Below are 19,740 nucleotides of genomic sequence, written 5' to 3'. Positions count from 1 at the left end.
TCCGATGATTTCAGCTAATTTGGCCGATGCTGGTTGAGGGATGATGGCTGTGAGCTGTTTTTTCAATAGCTTTTGCTACTGCAGCAACGTATCTGGAGCATGTTGTCTGTTCTACCTCAATGTGGTCAAGTTTAGAAGAGTAGTGCATCAAGACCCGTCTCTCCCCCTCTTGTTTCTGGAATAGGACGGATGAGGTGAATCCTTCCCTTTCAGAAACATCCAAATGGAACTTGTTCTTGTAGTCAGGTGCAGTCAGAGCTGCTGCCGCTGATAGATCTGTTTTCAGGAGTGCTATGGCTGTTGATGCTTCAGCCGTCCAGGCCAGGGGTGCATGGAGGTTCCTTGATCGTAGGATGACCGGTGCTGCCACCCCCTCTGGGCCACACACAATTGTACAACACCTGATAGGAGGGGTCAGGTGCATCCTGTCTTCGTCCCAGTCTGCAGTGTAGAGGCAGTCATCAGTTTCTGTTGCATTGAGTGTGCAATGGATCTCAGCTTGGGGAGTCATATATGGGTGCAGAGTGTAGATTTGAGCTTTAGGTTGGTTGAACTTAAACTGGATGTGAGGGGTGGCAGGCCCTGTGGGTAGGCATTTTGGCCAGTACACTTCTGGGGTTTCAGACAGTGTGGGCATCTTTTATGGCCAGGGCATGGTGTTCCCTGCCATACCTTGAAACTGTGGTTGGTTGTAATCTTGCTGTTGCTGCTGCATGTGGCTGGGCCCTGGGTGGTTGTATTGTAGAGGAGGGGGTCCTCTTCCTCCTCCTCCTCATCCTGTGTTCGTGGCTTTGGGTAGTAGTATTTTCATTGCAGTTAGTGTATCCATGTAGAGGCTCCTCCATGTAGGCTGGGCATCTGTCCCATCAAAGCGGTCTTCCCAGACTGGCACTCAACGAAGCGTGGATCAACTGCTGGGCGTAGGGGAAGTTGGTAGGCCCCTTCCTGCTCCTTTCAGTGCTTGTGTCAAGCCTATGATTTCAGCTAATTGTCTGTGTTTGGAGTAGAGGAGAACTGAATAAGATCGTGGCCTTCTCTCTTTAGGAGGCCCGGTTGAGATCCACCTTCCCTTCCTTGTGGGTAGTTCAGCAGGGACCCACCTGGGCCTTGTAGTGCTGTGGGGCTTGAGCAATCGGGCCTTTCTTCACAGACGAGGTGGCCTTCTTGAATCCCCACAGTCATGTTCCCTTTTAGCTGTCCTCCCTTCACCATGAAGACCGGGGCCTGTATGGCTGCTGGTGTGGTGTGGGTTTTTAAATGGGTTGTGTGGGAGGTATGCGAATGGATTTTGTGAATAGGGAGGTGGCACTTCAGTCTTCTCTTCCTGTGGCAGTGGCAGGTATAGAGAGAGCGGGGCCGATGGGGTGGTCACGGTGGGTGGTGGTGTGTTGTGGTTGTTGTTTGTGCCTTCTCTGACGTCATCTGAGGCCCCAGCAAGCACCCCCATCATATCAGGTTTCTTTTGTGGGCATGTCCTTTTTTTCACCTCTATTGCCCATGTCCCTATTCTCAGCTCCGCCTCCACTCTCTCTCTCTCCTTCGTTCCTTTTTTCTTGAAAAAAAAATGGCTGCTATTATTTTCTGCCTCACTCTCTTAGCCTAATTTCCCCCCATATCTTCTTTATTGTTTTATATTCCTGTTTTCCTCCTGCCCTTTCCTGTATTCTCTGATCTAAATATTCATTGAATTTGAGTTTGGGAACGGTAATTGAGGCCATATTGACGATTCACTATGTCTGGGTCCGATAAAAAATTATGTAAAACAATTAAAAACAACTAAATGTTGCACATTGCACTATGGCCCTCCACAACTATGTGCACTTAGCCCGTCACTTGGTCGAAACCAGCGATGTATCCCTGGTGCCCACACAGACTTATCTCTCGTGTCTCACCCTCGTGCACACAGAGTTTTGTAGAATTGCTGTACTATAATATCGCAAAGGGATATTCGCGAGATAATTATGCGTCTAGGGTATTTTACTGGAGTAATTTTACAGGTTCACACATTTCTACTGCCTGCCGAAATGTTAGTGTCCCAAACGCCTACTTTTGGGTCAATGTCAATGCATTCAGATGCCTTCTATAATATTTGTCAAATTAATTCTAGGCAACCCCAACAGCACAAAGAGAACAGAAATCAATTCGTTACACGGCACGGCGGCCGCACAGCCCCGCCCAAACTTTTGACTCGGCGGTCAAATTTAGAGCCGGTGGTCAGTATCCCTCGGTCTCATGGAACGGTGAATCAGTGACATCAATCTGGAGAGATCAGGTTTAATTCCTTCACTCCTAGTCCAATTATTTAGCTTGTTAACTGTTGCTCCTAGTGGGATGCTACTCCACTAGTTACAGTCTTAAATATACGTCTCGATCAATTAACAAAACATTTCATCATCTCATTCATATTTCATTTCACTGAGTTATTGAATCCCTCACCGTAACACCTAAACGATTGCCAAATCGAAAATTGCCAGCCTATTTGGACCCGATTAAAACAGTGCATCACATTCCATCAAATTCTGTTATCAAATCCTTCACCGTAACACCTAGTCGATTTACATATCAACTACTGCCAGCCTATTTGGATTAAATCTTAAACAATATATCACATCATATCACATTCTGTCCTCCAATTCCTCACCACGACACCCAGTAATTTTATTACTGTTGCAGGACTATTTGAATCAGATTTGAACAATATATTTACACAGATATCATTATGCAAATGCCTTTGGTTATCGGAACAATTTTCATAAATTTAACGGCAATTCATACTCACGCACTCAGTACTTCTGACCATAATTTGGATATTGATTATACTATAATATGCAGAATTCGATTAAACCGGTTCTGCGTACCTTTATAATGTCGAGCTCTTTGGTCAGTTTCCTGAGGCGAGTTGAATCCCCGATGGCTCCTGTAGACAGGTCGCCCGTCCTTCTAGAATCTGTCGTCAACTTGTCTTTTCTCTCATCAAATCTATGGACCGAATTCATGGATTTCTACCATCCTCTAGCTACCAATTTGTCAATGATTAGTTATAGGAGAGACAAGACCAAGATGAGACTCTGGACAAGGCGGATACGGTATATTTGAGGCACTTTAATCTAGCATGGTAATATCTGGCAAACGTGCAGCACGGCTCTTATCGTCCACTCTTAGGGAGGTTTCGGAAAAAGAGGGCGTAACACATATTTGGGCAGTACATTTATACATTGAAATGACGTAGGTAGATTCTAGTAGTCCTGGCTCCTGGTTGGTTGTTCGTAGGTGATACACAGTCCTCTCCAGCCTGTTGTCTGTATCCCATTGGTTCTTGACAGAGTTCTTTGTCTTTGTAGCCCATCCCAAAGGGTTTGGAGCAGTGTATATTCAAGGGTTATCAGTGTGTTTAACAACAGTCCGTGAATGCGTCATTACATGTTTTAATATGTTATTACAACACTTTCCAGAATGTTGATAAATATCTTGCAGCATAGAGTGGCATGGTGGCCAAGCGGTAAGGCGTTGGTCTTGTAAACCAAAGATCATGGGTTCAAATCCCATCCGTGCCTTATTGAAAGATAGCTGGTACCATGGGAAGGTTCTTTCACTGGAGGTCTTTGAAGAAAAAAAAGTTTTCTCAAAATGGCAACCCTGCTATTATATAGTAAGGGCCTCTACGGTAGAGCTAATACTTGAAATGCATGCGCTCTGAAGTTAATCCCCAAATTCTCTGATGAGTATATTTAGTTGTGAAATTAGCTTTTGCACAACTCTACTTTCCAGAATGTTGACATTTTAAGAAGGAAATAGATGTGCTAAGTCATCTGTTTTTGTAAACTGAAGCACATGGGTTCAATCCTGGGTTCAAGCCTTGTTCGACATTTATGGAAGCTAGATGATATTATGGAAATGTACTTTCATTAGAACAGTGTAAAGAATTGTATTGATATGGCCACTACGACCTGTATGCTCTAGTCGGCTGGCCCTCGCTACATATTCGTCGCCAGACCCACTGGTTCCAGGTCATCTTTTTAGTCTATGCTAGGTAAAGCTCCACCTAATCTCAGTTCACTGGTCACGATAACAACACCCACACCCGTAGCACGCGCTCCAGCAGGTATATCTCACTGGTCATCCCCAAAGCCAACACCTCCTTTGGCCGCCTTTCCTTCCAGTTCTCTGCTGACAATGACTGGAACGAATTGCAAAAATCGCTGAAGCTGGAGACATATTTCCCTCACTAACTTTCAGTGTTGCCAACTTAGCGACTTAGTCGCTGTATTTAGCAAGTATTCAGACCCCTCTGAATACTTGCAGACATTTTCATTTTACTCACCTTTTGTCTCTTCCACAATGTTATTCCTCACTCCTACAGTGACCATCACAATTGCATGCACATGGACAATTATGCAATTTAGGTGATGACATCATTTAGCAACTTCTAGCGACTTTTAGGACAGCCAATAGCTACTTTCCTTACTGAGGTGTTGGCAACACTGCTAACTTTAAACATTGGCTATCTGAGCAGCTAACTGATCGCTGCAGCTGTGCAAAGCCCATCTGTAAATAGCCCACCCAATCTACCTACCTCATCCCCATATTGTTTTAATATACTTTCTGCTCTTTGCACACCTGTATTTCTACTTGCACATCATCATCTGCTCATCTATCACTCCAGTGTTAATTTGCTAAATTGTAAATACTTCGATACTATGGCCTATTTATTGCCTTACCACCATTTGCACGCACTGTATATAGACTTTCTTTTTTTTCTTCTATTGTGTTATTGACTGTACGCTTGTTTATTCCATCTGTAACTCTGTGTTGTTGTTTGTGTAGCGCTGCTTTGCTTTATCTTGGCCAGGTCGCAGTTGAATATGAAAACTTGTTCTCAACTAGCTTACCTGGTTAATTATAGGTGAAATTTTAAAAAAATAAGAAACATTTTTTTCTTTCCCAGAAAGGGGATGTAGCTCAGTGGTAGAGGGCATGCTTTGCATGTATGAGGTCCTGGGTTCAATCCCCAGCTTCTCCATTAAAATTTTTGCAATGGCCCATCTCCTACTTTCCAGAATGTTGAAATTCTCAGCAGGAAACAGAGATGTGCTAAATAATTTGCTCTTGTAATCTGAAGAACATGTGTTCAATCCCTGTTCGTACATTTATGGAACAGAAGTGGCATGGTTGCCAACTTCAATTGCATTATTTTCAAAAACTGAAGTTCATGGGTTAGATGACTGTCCATACTTGCTTGTATTTAGAATTTCTGCTATCATTTCATTGCAGTTTCAATGGAGTGGTGTATATAAAAAGTACATTGAATTAATTGCATTTTATCTGCAAATAAAATGGGATCCAAGCTCAGAGGTGGAGTGCATGCTATTTTAGTATGAGGTCCTTGGTTCAATCCCAAGGTTCTCCACTGAGTATTTGTGTGCCAAATTCACATTACACAACTCCTACTTTCCAGAATGTTAAAATTCTCACAGGAAACAGAGATGTTATTTGTGTGCCAAATTCACATTACACAACTACTACTTTCCAGAATGTTGATAAATATCTTGCAGCATAGAGTGGCATGGTGGCCAAGCGGTAAGGCGTCGGTCTTGTAAACCGAAGATCATGGGTTCAAATCCCATCCGTGCCTTATTGAAAGATAGCTGGTACCAAGGGAAGGTTCTTTCACTGGAGGTCTTTGAAGAAAAAAAAGTTTTCTCAAAATGGCAACCCTGCTATTATATAGTAAGGGCCTCTACGGTAGAGCTAATACTTGAAATGCATGCGCTCTGAAGTTAATCCCCAAATTCTCTGATGAGTATATTTAGTTGTGAAATTAGCTTTTGCACAACTCTACTTTCCAGAATGTTGACATTTTAAGAAGGAAATAGATGTGCTAAGTCATCTGTTTTTGTAAACTGAAGCACATGGGTTCAATCCTGGGTTCAAGCCTTGTTCGACATTTATGGAAGCTAGATGATATTATGGAAATGTACTTTCATTAGAACAGTGTAAAGAATTGTATTGATATGGCCACTACGACCTGTATGCTCTAGTCGGCTGGCCCTCGCTACATATTCGTCGCCAGACCCACTGGTTCCAGGTCATCTTTTTAGTCTATGCTAGGTAAAGCTCCGCCTAATCTCAGTTCACTGGTCACGATAACAACACCCACACCCGTAGCACGCGCTCCAGCAGGTATATCTCACTGGTCATCCCCAAAGCCAACACCTCCTTTGGCCGCCTTTCCTTCCAGTTCTCTGCTGACAATGACTGGAACGAATTGCAAAAATCGCTGAAGCTGGAGACATATTTCCCTCACTAACTTTCAGTGTTGCCAACTTAGCGACTTAGTCGCTGTATTTAGCAAGTATTCAGACCCCTCTGAATACTTGCAGACATTTTCATTTTACTCACCTTTTGTCTCTTCCACAATGTTATTCCTCACTCCTACAGTGACCATCACAATTGCATGCACATGGACAATTATGCAATTTAGGTGATGACATCATTTAGCAACTTCTAGCGACTTTTAGGACAGCCAATAGCTACTTTCCTTACTGAGGTGTTGGCAACACTGCTAACTTTAAACATTGGCTATCTGAGCAGCTAACTGATCGCTGCAGCTGTGCAAAGCCCATCTGTAAATAGCCCACCCAATCTACCTACCTCATCCCCATATTGTTTTAATATACTTTCTGCTCTTTGCACACCTGTATTTCTACTTGCACATCATCATCTGCTCATCTATCACTCCAGTGTTAATTTGCTAAATTGTAAATACTTCGATACTATGGCCTATTTATTGCCTTACCACCATTTGCACGCACTGTATATAGACTTTCTTTTTTTTCTTCTATTGTGTTATTGACTGTACGCTTGTTTATTCCATCTGTAACTCTGTGTTGTTGTTTGTGTAGCGCTGCTTTGCTTTATCTTGGCCAGGTCGCAGTTGAATATGAAAACTTGTTCTCAACTAGCTTACCTGGTTAATTATAGGTGAAATTTAAAAAAAATAAGAAACATTTTTTTTTTTCCCAGAAAGGGGATGTAGCTCAGTGGTAGAGGGCATGCTTTGCATGTATGAGGTCCTGGGTTCAATCCCCAGCTTCTCCATTAAAATTTTTGCAATGGCCCATCTCCTACTTTCCAGAATGTTGAAATTCTCAGCAGGAAACAGAGATGTGCTAAATAATTTGCTCTTGTAATCTGAAGAACATGTGTTCAATCCCTGTTCGTACATTTATGGAACAGAAGTGGCATGGTTGCCAACTTCAATTGCATCATTTTCAAAAACTGAAGTTCATGGGTTAGATGACTGTCCATACTTGCTTGTATTTAGAATTTCTGCTATCATTTCATTGCAGTTTCAATGGAGTGGTGTATATAAAAAGTACATTGAATTAATTGCATTTTATCTGCAAATAAAATGGGATCCAAGCTCAGAGGTGGAGTGCATGCTATTTTAGTATGAGGTCCTTGGTTCAATCCCAAGGTTCTCCACTGAGTATTTGTGTGCCAAATTCACATTACACAACTCCTACTTTCCAGAATGTTAAAATTCTCACAGGAAACAGAGATGTTATTTGTGTGCCAAATTCACATTACACAACTACTACTTTCCAGAATGTTGATAAATATCTTGCAGCATAGAGTGGCATGGTGGCCAAGCGGTAAGGCGTCGGTCTTGTAAACCGAAGATCATGGGTTCAAATCCCATCCGTGCCTTATTGAAAGATAGCTGGTACCATGGGAAGGTTCTTTCACTGGAGGTCTTTGAAGAAAAAAAAGTTTTCTCAAAATGGCAACCCTGCTATTATATAGTAAGGGCCTCTACGGTAGAGCTAATACTTGAAATGCATGCGCTCTGAAGTTAATCCCCAAATTCTCTGATGAGTATATTTAGTTGTGAAATTAGCTTTTGCACAACTCTACTTTCCAGAATGTTGACATTTTAAGAAGGAAATAGATGTGCTAAGTCATCTGTTTTTGTAAACTGAAGCACATGGGTTCAATCCTGGGTTCAAGCCTTGTTCGACATTTATGGAAGCTAGATGATATTATGGAAATGTACTTTCATTAGAACAGTGTAAAGAATTGTATTGATATGGCCACTACGACCTGTATGCTGTAGTCGGCTGGCCCTCGCTACATATTCGTCGCCAGACCCACTGGTTCCAGGTCATCTTTTTAGTCTATGCTAGGTAAAGCTCCGCCTAATCTCAGTTCACTGGTCACGATAACAACACCCACACCCGTAGCACGCGCTCCAGCAGGTATATCTCACTGGTCATCCCCAAAGCCAACACCTCCTTTGGCCGCCTTTCCTTCCAGTTCTCTGCTGACAATGACTGGAACGAATTGCAAAAATCGCTGAAGCTGGAGACATATTTCCCTCACTAACTTTCAGTGTTGCCAACTTAGCGACTTAGTCGCTGTATTTAGCAAGTATTCAGACCCCTCTGAATACTTGCAGACATTTTTATTTTACTCACCTTTTGTCTCTTCCACAATGTTATTCCTCACTCCTACAGTGACCATCACAATTGCATGCACATGGACAATTATGCAATTTAGGTGATGACATCATTTAGCAACTTCTAGCGACTTTTAGGACAGCCAATAGCTACTTTCCTTACTGAGGTGTTGGCAACACTGCTAACTTTAAACATTGGCTATCTGAGCAGCTAACTGATCGCTGCAGCTGTGCAAAGCCCATCTGTAAATAGCCCACCCAATCTACCTACCTCATCCCCATATTGTTTTAATATACTTTCTGCTCTTTGCACACCTGTATTTCTACTTGCACATCATCATCTGCTCATCTATCACTCCAGTGTTAATTTGCTAAATTGTAAATACTTCGATACTATGGCCTATTTATTGCCTTACCACCATTTGCACGCACTGTATATAGACTTTCTTTTTTTTCTTCTATTGTGTTATTGACTGTACGCTTGTTTATTCCATCTGTAACTCTGTGTTGTTGTTTGTGTAGCGCTGCTTTGCTTTATCTTGGCCAGGTCGCAGTTGAATATGAAAACTTGTTCTCAACTAGCTTACCTGGTTAATTATAGGTGAAATTAAAAAAAAATAAGAAACATTTTTTTCTTTCCCAGAAAGGGGATGTAGCTCAGTGGTAGAGGGCATGCTTTGCATGTATGAGGTCCTGGGTTCAATCCCCAGCTTCTCCATTAAAATTTTTGCAATGGCCCATCTCCTACTTTCCAGAATGTTGAAATTCTCAGCAGGAAACAGAGATGTGCTAAATAATTTGCTCTTGTAATCTGAAGAACATGTGTTCAATCCCTGTTCGTACATTTATGGAACAGAAGTGGCATGGTTGCCAACTTCAATTGCATCATTTTCAAAAACTGAAGTTCATGGGTTAGATGACTGTCCATACTTGCTTGTATTTAGAATTTCTGCTATCATTTCATTGCAGTTTCAATGGAGTGGTGTATATAAAAAGTACATTGAATTAATTGCATTTTATCTGCAAATAAAATGGGATCCAAGCTCAGAGGTGGAGTGCATGCTATTTTAGTATGAGGTCCTTGGTTCAATCCCAAGGTTCTCCACTGAGTATTTGTGTGCCAAATTCACATTACACAACTCCTACTTTCCAGAATGTTAAAATTCTCACAGGAAACAGAGATGTTATTTGTGTGCCAAATTCACATTACACAACTACTACTTTCCAGAATGTTGATAAATATCTTGCAGCATAGAGTGGCATGGTGGCCAAGCGGTAAGGCGTCGGTCTTGTAAACCGAAGATCATGGGTTCAAATCCCATCCGTGCCTTATTGAAAGATAGCTGGTACCATGGGAAGGTTCTTTCACTGGAGGTCTTTGAAGAAAAAAAAGTTTTCTCAAAATGGCAACCCTGCTATTATATAGTAAGGGCCTCTACGGTAGAGCTAATACTTGAAATGCATGCGCTCTGAAGTTAATCCCCAAATTCTCTGATGAGTATATTTAGTTGTGAAATTAGCTTTTGCACAACTCTACTTTCCAGAATGTTGACATTTTAAGAAGGAAATAGATGTGCTAAGTCATCTGTTTTTGTAAACTGAAGCACATGGGTTCAATCCTGGGTTCAAGCCTTGTTCGACATTTATGGAAGCTAGATGATATTATGGAAATGTACTTTCATTAGAACAGTGTAAAGAATTGTATTGATATGGCCACTACGACCTGTATGCTGTAGTCGGCTGGCCCTCGCTACATATTCGTCGCCAGACCCACTGGTTCCAGGTCATCTTTTTAGTCTATGCTAGGTAAAGCTCCGCCTAATCTCAGTTCACTGGTCACGATAACAACACCCACACCCGTAGCACGCGCTCCAGCAGGTATATCTCACTGGTCATCCCCAAAGCCAACACCTCCTTTGGCCGCCTTTCCTTCCAGTTCTCTGCTGACAATGACTGGAACGAATTGCAAAAATCGCTGAAGCTGGAGACATATTTCCCTCACTAACTTTCAGTGTTGCCAACTTAGCGACTTAGTCGCTGTATTTAGCAAGTATTCAGACCCCTCTGAATACTTGCAGACATTTTTATTTTACTCACCTTTTGTCTCTTCCACAATGTTATTCCTCACTCCTACAGTGACCATCACAATTGCATGCACATGGACAATTATGCAATTTAGGTGATGACATCATTTAGCAACTTCTAGCGACTTTTAGGACAGCCAATAGCTACTTTCCTTACTGAGGTGTTGGCAACACTGCTAACTTTAAACATTGGCTATCTGAGCAGCTAACTGATCGCTGCAGCTGTGCAAAGCCCATCTGTAAATAGCCCACCCAATCTACCTACCTCATCCCCATATTGTTTTAATATACTTTCTGCTCTTTGCACACCTGTATTTCTACTTGCACATCATCATCTGCTCATCTATCACTCCAGTGTTAATTTGCTAAATTGTAAATACTTCGATACTATGGCCTATTTATTGCCTTACCACCATTTGCACGCACTGTATATAGACTTTCTTTTTTTTCTTCTATTGTGTTATTGACTGTACGCTTGTTTATTCCATCTGTAACTCTGTGTTGTTGTTTGTGTAGCGCTGCTTTGCTTTATCTTGGCCAGGTCGCAGTTGAATATGAAAACTTGTTCTCAACTAGCTTACCTGGTTAATTATAGGTGAAATTTAAAAAAAATAAGAAACATTTTTTTCTTTCCCAGAAAGGGGATGTAGCTCAGTGGTAGAGGGCATGCTTTGCATGTATGAGGTCCTGGGTTCAATCCCCAGCTTCTCCATTAAAATTTTTGCAATGGCCCATCTCCTACTTTCCAGAATGTTGAAATTCTCAGCAGGAAACAGAGATGTGCTAAATAATTTGCTCTTGTAATCTGAAGAACATGTGTTCAATCCCTGTTCGTACATTTATGGAACAGAAGTGGCATGGTTGCCAACTTCAATTGCATCATTTTCAAAAACTGAAGTTCATGGGTTAGATGACTGTCCATACTTGCTTGTATTTAGAATTTCTGCTATCATTTCATTGCAGTTTCAATGGAGTGGTGTATATAAAAAGTACATTGAATTAATTGCATTTTATCTGCAAATAAAATGGGATCCAAGCTCAGAGGTGGAGTGCATGCTATTTTAGTATGAGGTCCTTGGTTCAATCCCAAGGTTCTCCACTGAGTATTTGTGTGCCAAATTCACATTACACAACTCCTACTTTCCAGAATGTTAAAATTCTCACAGGAAACAGAGATGTTATTTGTGTGCCAAATTCACATTACACAACTACTACTTTCCAGAATGTTGATAAATATCTTGCAGCATAGAGTGGCATGGTGGCCAAGCGGTAAGGCGTCGGTCTTGTAAACCGAAGATCATGGGTTCAAATCCCATCCGTGCCTTATTGAAAGATAGCTGGTACCAAGGGAAGGTTCTTTCACTGGAGGTCTTTGAAGAAAAAAAAGTTTTCTCAAAATGGCAACCCTGCTATTATATAGTAAGGGCCTCTACGGTAGAGCTAATACTTGAAATGCATGCGCTCTGAAGTTAATCCCCAAATTCTCTGATGAGTATATTTAGTTGTGAAATTAGCTTTTGCACAACTCTACTTTCCAGAATGTTGACATTTTAAGAAGGAAATAGATGTGCTAAGTCATCTGTTTTTGTAAACTGAAGCACATGGGTTCAATCCTGGGTTCAAGCCTTGTTCGACATTTATGGAAGCTAGATGATATTATGGAAATGTACTTTCATTAGAACAGTGTAAAGAATTGTATTGATATGGCCGCTACGACCTGTATGCTCTAGTCGGCTGGCCCTCGCTACATATTCGTCGCCAGACCCACTGGTTCCAGGTCATCTTTTTAGTCTATGCTAGGTAAAGCTCCGCCTAATCTCAGTTCACTGGTCACGATAACAACACCCACACCCGTAGCACGCGCTCCAGCAGGTATATCTCACTGGTCATCCCCAAAGCCAACACCTCCTTTGGCCGCCTTTCCTTCCAGTTCTCTGCTGACAATGACTGGAACGAATTGCAAAAATCGCTGAAGCTGGAGACATATTTCCCTCACTAACTTTCAGTGTTGCCAACTTAGCGACTTAGTCGCTGTATTTAGCAAGTATTCAGACCCCTCTGAATACTTGCAGACATTTTCATTTTACTCACCTTTTGTCTCTTCCACAATGTTATTCCTCACTCCTACAGTGACCATCACAATTGCATGCACATGGACAATTATGCAATTTAGGTGATGACATCATTTAGCAACTTCTAGCGACTTTTAGGACAGCCAATAGCTACTTTCCTTACTGAGGTGTTGGCAACACTGCTAACTTTAAACATTGGCTATCTGAGCAGCTAACTGATCGCTGCAGCTGTGCAAAGCCCATCTGTAAATAGCCCATCCAATCTACCTACCTCATCCCCATATTGTTTTAATATACTTTCTGCTCTTTGCACACCTGTATTTCTACTTGCACATCATCATCTGCTCATCTATCACTCCAGTGTTAATTTGCTAAATTGTAAATACTTCGATACTATGGCCTATTTATTGCCTTACCACCATTTGCACGCACTGTATATAGACTTTCTTTTTTTTCTTCTATTGTGTTATTGACTGTACGCTTGTTTATTCCATCTGTAACTCTGTGTTGTTGTTTGTGTAGCGCTGCTTTGCTTTATCTTGGCCAGGTCGCAGTTGAATATGAAAACTTGTTCTCAACTAGCTTACCTGGTTAATTATAGGTGAAATTTAAAAAAAATAAGAAACATTTTTTTCTTTCCCAGAAAGGGGATGTAGCTCAGTGGTAGAGGGCATGCTTTGCATGTATGAGGTCCTGGGTTCAATCCCCAGCTTCTCCATTAAAATTTTTGCAATGGCCCATCTCCTACTTTCCAGAATGTTGAAATTCTCAGCAGGAAACAGAGATGTGCTAAATAATTTGCTCTTGTAATCTGAAGAACATGTGTTCAATCCCTGTTCGTACATTTATGGAACAGAAGTGGCATGGTTGCCAACTTCAATTGCATCATTTTCAAAAACTGAAGTTCATGGGTTAGATGACTGTCCATACTTGCTTGTATTTAGAATTTCTGCTATCATTTCATTGCAGTTTCAATGGAGTGGTGTATATAAAAAGTACATTGAATTAATTGCATTTTATCTGCAAATAAAATGGGATCCAAGCTCAGAGGGGGAGTGCATGCTATTTTAGTATGAGGTCCTTGGTTCAATCCCAAGGTTCTCCACTGAGTATTTGTGTGCCAAATTCACATTACACAACTCCTACTTTCCAGAATGTTAAAATTCTCACAGGAAACAGAGATGTTATTTGTGTGCCAAATTCACATTACACAACTACTACTTTCCAGAATGTTGATAAATATCTTGCAGCATAGAGTGGCATGGTGGCCAAGCGGTAAGGCGTCAGTCTTGTAAACTGAAGATCATGGGTTCAAATCCCATCTGTGCCTTACTGAAAGATAGCTGGTACCATGGGAAGGTTCTTTCACTGGAGGTCTTTGAAGAAAAAAAGGTTTTCTCAAAATGGCAACCCTGCTATTATATAGTAAGGGCCTCTACGGTAGAGCTAATACTTGAAATGCATGCGCTCTGAAGTTAATCCCCAAATTCTCTGATGAGTATATTTAGTTGTGAAATTAGCTTTTGGACAACTCTACTTTCCAGAATGTTGACATTTTAAGAAGGAAATAGATGTGCTAAGTCATCTGTTTTTGTAAACTGAAGCACATGGGTTCAATCCTGGGTTCAAGCCTTGTTCGACATTTATGGAAGCTAGATGATATTATGGAAATGTACTTTCATTAGAACAGTGTAAAGAATTGTATTGATATGGCCACTACGACCTGTATGCTCTAGTCGGCTGGCCCTCGCTACATATTCGTCGCCAGACCCACTGGTTCCAGGTCATCTTTTTAGTCTATGCTAGGTAAAGCTCCGCCTCATCTCAGCTCACTGGTCACGATAACAACACCCACCCGTAGCACGCGCTCCAGCAGGTATATCTCACTGGTCATCCCCAAAGCCAACACCTCCTTTGGCCGCCTTTCCTTCCAGTTCTCTGCTGACAATGACTGGAACGAATTGCAAAAATCGCTGAAGCTGGAGACATATTTCCCTCACTAACTTTCAGTGTTGCCAACTTAGCGACTTAGTCGCTGTATTTAGCGAGTATTCAGACCCCTCTGAATACTTGCAGACATTTTCATTTTACTCACCTTTTGTCTCTTCCACAATGTTATTCCTCACTCCTACAGTGACCATCACAATTGCATGCACATGGACAATTATGCAATTTAGGTGATGACATCATTTAGCAACTTCTAGCGACTTTTAGGACAGCCAATAGCTACTTTCCTTACTGAGGTGTTGGCAACACTGCTAACTTTAAACATTGGCTATCTGAGCAGCTAACTGATCGCTGCAGCTGTGCAAAGCCCATCTGTAAATAGCCCACCCAATCTACCTACCTCATCCCCATATTGTTTTAATATACTTTCTGCTCTTTGCACACCTGTATTTCTACTTGCACATCATCATCTGCTCATCTATCACTCCAGTGTTAATTTGCTAAATTGTAAATACTTCGATACTATGGCCTATTTATTGCCTTACCACCATTTGCACGCACTGTATATAGACTTTCTTTTTTTTCTTCTATTGTGTTATTGACTGTACGCTTGTTTATTCCATCTGTAACTCTGTGTTGTTGTTTGTGTAGCGCTGCTTTGCTTTATCTTGGCCAGGTCGCAGTTGAATATGAAAACTTGTTCTCAACTAGCTTACCTGGTTAATTATAGGTGAAATTTAAAAAAAATAAGAAACATTTTTTTCTTTCCCAGAAAGGGGATGTAGCTCAGTGGTAGAGGGCATGCTTTGCATGTATGAGGTCCTGGGTTCAATCCCCAGCTTCTCCATTAAAATTTTTGCAATGGCCCATCTCCTACTTTCCAGAATGTTGAAATTCTCAGCAGGAAACAGAGATGTGCTAAATAATTTGCTCTTGTAATCTGAAGAACATGTGTTCAATCCCTGTTCGTACATTTATGGAACAGAAGTGGCATGGTTGCCAACTTCAATTGCATCATTTTCAAAAACTGAAGTTCATGGGTTAGATGACTGTCCATACTTGCTTGTATTTAGAATTTCTGCTATCATTTCATTGCAGTTTCAATGGAGTGGTGTATATAAAAAGTACATTGAATTAATTGCATTTTATCTGCAAATAAAATGGGATCCAAGCTCAGAGGTGGAGTGCATGCTATTTTAGTATGAGGTCCTTGGTTCAATCCCAAGGTTCTCCACTGAGTATTTGTGTGCCAAATTCACATTACACAACTCCTACTTTCCAGAATGTTAAAATTCTCACAGGAAACAGAGATGTTATTTGTGTGCCAAATTCACATTACACAACTACTACTTTCCAGAATGTTGATAAATATCTTGCAGCATAAAGTGGCATGGTGGCCAAGCGGTAAGGCGTTGGTCTTGTAAACCGAAGATCATGGGTTCAAATCCCATCCGTGCCTTACTGAAAGATAGCTGGTACCATGGGAAGGTTCTTTCACTGGAGGTCTTTGAAGAAAAAAAAGTTTTCTCAAAATGGCAACCCTGCTATTATATAGTAAGGGCCTCTACGGTAGAGCTAATACTTGAAATGCATGCGCTCTGAAGTTAATCCCCAAATTCTCTGATGAGTATATTTAGTTGTGAAATTAGCTTTTGGACAACTCTACTTTCCAGAATGTTGACATTTTAAGAAGGAAATAGATGTGCTAAGTCATCTGTTTTTGTAAACTGAAGCACATGGGTTCAATCCTGGGTTCAAGCCTTGTTCGACATTTATGGAAGCTAGATGATATTATGGAAATGTACTTTCATTAGAACAGTGTAAAGAATTGTATTGATATGGCCACTACGACCTGTATGCTCTAGTCGGCTGGCCCTCGCTACATATTCGTCGCCAGACCCACTGGTTCCAGGTCATCTTTTTAGTCTATGCTAGGTAAAGCTCCGCCTCATCTCAGCTCACTGGTCACGATAACAACACCCACCCGTAGCACGCGCTCCAGCAGGTATATCTCACTGGTCATCCCCAAAGCCAACACCTCCTTTGGCCGCCTTTCCTTCCAGTTCTCTGCTGACAATGACTGGAACGAATTGCAAAAATCGCTGAAGCTGGAGACATATTTCCCTCACTAACTTTCAGTGTTGCCAACTTAGCGACTTAGTCGCTGTATTTAGCGAGTATTCAGACCCCTCTGAATACTTGCAGACATTTTCATTTTACTCACCTTTTGTCTCTTCCACAATGTTATTCCTCACTCCTACAGTGACCATCACAATTGCATGCACATGGACAATTATGCAATTTAGGTGATGACATCATTTAGCAACTTCTAGCGACTTTTAGGACAGCCAATAGCTACTTTCCTTACTGAGGTGTTGGCAACACTGCTAACTTTAAACATTGGCTATCTGAGCAGCTAACTGATCGCTGCAGCTGTGCAAAGCCCATCTGTAAATAGCCCATCCAATCTACCTACCTCATCCCCATATTGTTTTAATATACTTTCTGCTCTTTGCACACCTGTATTTCTACTTGCACATCATCATCTGCTCATCTATCACTCCAGTGTTAATTTGCTAAATTGTAAATACTTCGATACTATGGCCTATTTATTGCCTTACCACCATTTGCACGCACTGTATATAGACTTTCTTTTTTTTCTTCTATTGTGTTATTGACTGTACGCTTGTTTATTCCATCTGTAACTCTGTGTTGTTGTTTGTGTAGCGCTGCTTTGCTTTATCTTGGCCAGGTCGCAGTTGAATATGAAAACTTGTTCTCAACTAGCTTACCTGGTTAATTATAGGTGAAATTTAAAAAAAATAAGAAACATTTTTTTCTTTCCCAGAAAGGGGATGTAGCTCAGTGGTAGAGGGCATGCTTTGCATGTATGAGGTCCTGGGTTCAATCCCCAGCTTCTCCATTAAAATTTTTGCAATGGCCCATCTCCTACTTTCCAGAATGTTGAAATTCTCAGCAGGAAACAGAGATGTGCTAAATAATTTGCTCTTGTAATCTGAAGAACATGTGTTCAATCCCTGTTCGTACATTTATGGAACAGAAGTGGCATGGTTGCCAACTTCAATTGCATCATTTTCAAAAACTGAAGTTCATGGGTTAGATGACTGTCCATACTTGCTTGTATTTAGAATTTCTGCTATCATTTCATTGCAGTTTCAATGGAGTGGTGTATATAAAAAGTACATTGAATTAATTGCATTTTATCTGCAAATAAAATGGGATCCAAGCTCAGAGGTGGAGTGCATGCTATTTTAGTATGAGGTCCTTGGTTCAATCCCAAGGTTCTCCACTGAGTATTTGTGTGCCAAATTCACATTACACAACTCCTACTTTCCAGAATGTTAAAATTCTCACAGGAAACAGAGATGTTATTTGTGTGCCAAATTCACATTACACAACTACTACTTTCCAGAATGTTGATAAATATCTTGCAGCATAAAGTGGCATGGTGGCCAAGCGGTAAGGCGTTGGTCTTGTAAACCGAAGATCATGGGTTCAAATCCCATCCGTGCCTTACTGAAAGATAGCTGGTACCATGGGAAGGTTCTTTCACTGGAGGTCTTTGAAGAAAAAAAAGTTTTCTCAAAATGGCAACCCTGCTATTATATAGTAAGGGCCTCTACGGTAGAGCTAATACTTGAAATGCATGCGCTCTGAAGTTAATCCCCAAATTCTCTGATGAGTATATTTAGTTGTGAAATTAGCTTTTGGACAACTCTACTTTCCAGAATGTTGACATTTTAAGAAGGAAATAGATGTGCTAAGTCATCTGTTTTTGTAAACTGAAGCACATGGGTTCAATCCTGGGTTCAAGCCTTGTTCGACATTTATGGAAGCTAGATGATATTATGGAAATGTACTTTCATTAGAACAGTGTAAAGAATTGTATTGATATGGCCACTACGACCTGTATGCTCTAGTCGGCTGGCCCTCGCTACATATTCGTCGCCAGACCCACTGGTTCCAGGTCATCTTTTTAGTCTATGCTAGGTAAAGCTCCGCCTCATCTCAGCTCACTGGTCACGATAACAACACCCACCCGTAGCACGCGCTCCAGCAGGTATATCTCACTGGTCATCCCCAAAGCCAACACCTCCTTTGGCCGCCTTTCCTTCCAGTTCTCTGCTGACAATGACTGGAACGAATTGCAAAAATCGCTGAAGCTGGAGACATATTTCCCTCACTAACTTTCAGTGTTGCCAACTTAGCGACTTAGTCGCTGTATTTAGCGAGTATTCAGACCCCTCTGAATACTTGCAGACATTTTCATTTTACTCACCTTTTGTCTCTTCCACAATGTTATTCCTCACTCCTACAGTGACCATCACAATTGCATGCACATGGACAATTATGCAATTTAGGTGATGACATCATTTAGCAACTTCTAGCGACTTTTAGGACAGCCAATAGCTACTTTCCTTACTGAGGTGTTGGCAACACTGCTAACTTTAAACATTGGCTATCTGAGCAGCTAACTGATCGCTGCAGCTGTGCAAAGCCCATCTGTAAATAGCCCACCCAATCTACCTACCTCATCCCCATATTGTTTTAATATACTTTCTGCTCTTTGCACACCTGTATTTCTACTTGCACATCATCATCTGCTCATCTATCACTCCAGTGTTAATTTGCTAAATTGTAAATACTTCGATACTATGGCCTATTTATTGCCTTACCACCATTTGCACGCACTGTATATAGACTTTCTTTTTTTTCTTCTATTGTGTTATTGACTGTACGCTTGTTTATTCCATCTGTAACTCTGTGTTGTTGTTTGTGTAGCGCTGCTTTGCTTTATCTTGGCCAGGTCGCAGTTGAATATGAAAACTTGTTCTCAACTAGCTTACCTGGTTAATTATAGGTGAAATTTAAAAAAAATAAGAAACATTTTTTTTTTTCCCAGAAAGGGGATGTAGCTCAGTGGTAGAGGGCATGCTTTGCATGTATGAGGTCCTGGGTTCAATCCCCAGCTTCTCCATTAAAATTTTTGCAATGGCCCATCTCCTACTTTCCAGAATGTTGAAATTCTCAGCAGGAAACAGAGATGTGCTAAATAATTTGCTCTTGTAATCTGAAGAACATGTGTTCAATCCCTGTTCGTACATTTATGGAACAGAAGTGGCATGGTTGCCAACTTCAATTGCATCATTTTCAAAAA

At 41.1% G+C, this 19,740-nt stretch overlaps 16 non-coding genes across 16 annotated transcripts; all 16 read left to right on the top strand.

Annotated features, from left to right (window-relative positions):
• Positions 1-3,482: 3,482 nt before the first annotated feature.
• Positions 3,483-3,554, top strand: trnat-ugu. The gene has a single exon. It is a non-coding gene; the product is annotated as a tRNA-Thr (tRNA).
• A 1,394-nt stretch (positions 3,555-4,948) lies between these two features.
• trnaa-ugc lies at positions 4,949-5,020 on the top strand. The gene has a single exon. It is a non-coding gene; the product is annotated as a tRNA-Ala (tRNA).
• A 540-nt stretch (positions 5,021-5,560) lies between these two features.
• trnat-ugu lies at positions 5,561-5,632 on the top strand. The gene has a single exon. It is a non-coding gene; the product is annotated as a tRNA-Thr (tRNA).
• Positions 5,633-7,026: 1,394 nt separating this feature from the next.
• Positions 7,027-7,098, top strand: trnaa-ugc. The gene has a single exon. It is a non-coding gene; the product is annotated as a tRNA-Ala (tRNA).
• Positions 7,099-7,638: 540 nt separating this feature from the next.
• trnat-ugu lies at positions 7,639-7,710 on the top strand. The gene has a single exon. It is a non-coding gene; the product is annotated as a tRNA-Thr (tRNA).
• Positions 7,711-9,104: 1,394 nt separating this feature from the next.
• On the top strand, positions 9,105-9,176 carry trnaa-ugc. Its single transcript has one exon. It is a non-coding gene; the product is annotated as a tRNA-Ala (tRNA).
• A 540-nt stretch (positions 9,177-9,716) lies between these two features.
• Positions 9,717-9,788, top strand: trnat-ugu. The gene has a single exon. It is a non-coding gene; the product is annotated as a tRNA-Thr (tRNA).
• Positions 9,789-11,182: 1,394 nt separating this feature from the next.
• trnaa-ugc lies at positions 11,183-11,254 on the top strand. The gene has a single exon. It is a non-coding gene; the product is annotated as a tRNA-Ala (tRNA).
• A 540-nt stretch (positions 11,255-11,794) lies between these two features.
• Positions 11,795-11,866, top strand: trnat-ugu. Its single transcript has one exon. It is a non-coding gene; the product is annotated as a tRNA-Thr (tRNA).
• A 1,394-nt stretch (positions 11,867-13,260) lies between these two features.
• trnaa-ugc lies at positions 13,261-13,332 on the top strand. Its single transcript has one exon. It is a non-coding gene; the product is annotated as a tRNA-Ala (tRNA).
• A 540-nt stretch (positions 13,333-13,872) lies between these two features.
• Positions 13,873-13,944, top strand: trnat-ugu. The gene has a single exon. It is a non-coding gene; the product is annotated as a tRNA-Thr (tRNA).
• A 1,392-nt stretch (positions 13,945-15,336) lies between these two features.
• Positions 15,337-15,408, top strand: trnaa-ugc. The gene has a single exon. It is a non-coding gene; the product is annotated as a tRNA-Ala (tRNA).
• Positions 15,409-15,948: 540 nt separating this feature from the next.
• On the top strand, positions 15,949-16,020 carry trnat-ugu. The gene has a single exon. It is a non-coding gene; the product is annotated as a tRNA-Thr (tRNA).
• Positions 16,021-17,412: 1,392 nt separating this feature from the next.
• Positions 17,413-17,484, top strand: trnaa-ugc. Its single transcript has one exon. It is a non-coding gene; the product is annotated as a tRNA-Ala (tRNA).
• Positions 17,485-18,024: 540 nt separating this feature from the next.
• Positions 18,025-18,096, top strand: trnat-ugu. The gene has a single exon. It is a non-coding gene; the product is annotated as a tRNA-Thr (tRNA).
• A 1,392-nt stretch (positions 18,097-19,488) lies between these two features.
• trnaa-ugc lies at positions 19,489-19,560 on the top strand. Its single transcript has one exon. It is a non-coding gene; the product is annotated as a tRNA-Ala (tRNA).
• The last annotated feature ends 180 nt before the right edge of the window (positions 19,561-19,740 follow it).

This window comes from Oncorhynchus mykiss, unplaced genomic scaffold (assembly GCF_013265735.2).
Source record: "Oncorhynchus mykiss isolate Arlee unplaced genomic scaffold, USDA_OmykA_1.1 un_scaffold_156, whole genome shotgun sequence".
In the NCBI taxonomy this organism is placed as follows: domain Eukaryota; kingdom Metazoa; phylum Chordata; class Actinopteri; order Salmoniformes; family Salmonidae; genus Oncorhynchus; species Oncorhynchus mykiss.
Note: the sequence above shows the minus strand (reverse complement) of the source record. Positions and strands in the feature narration are given on the sequence as shown.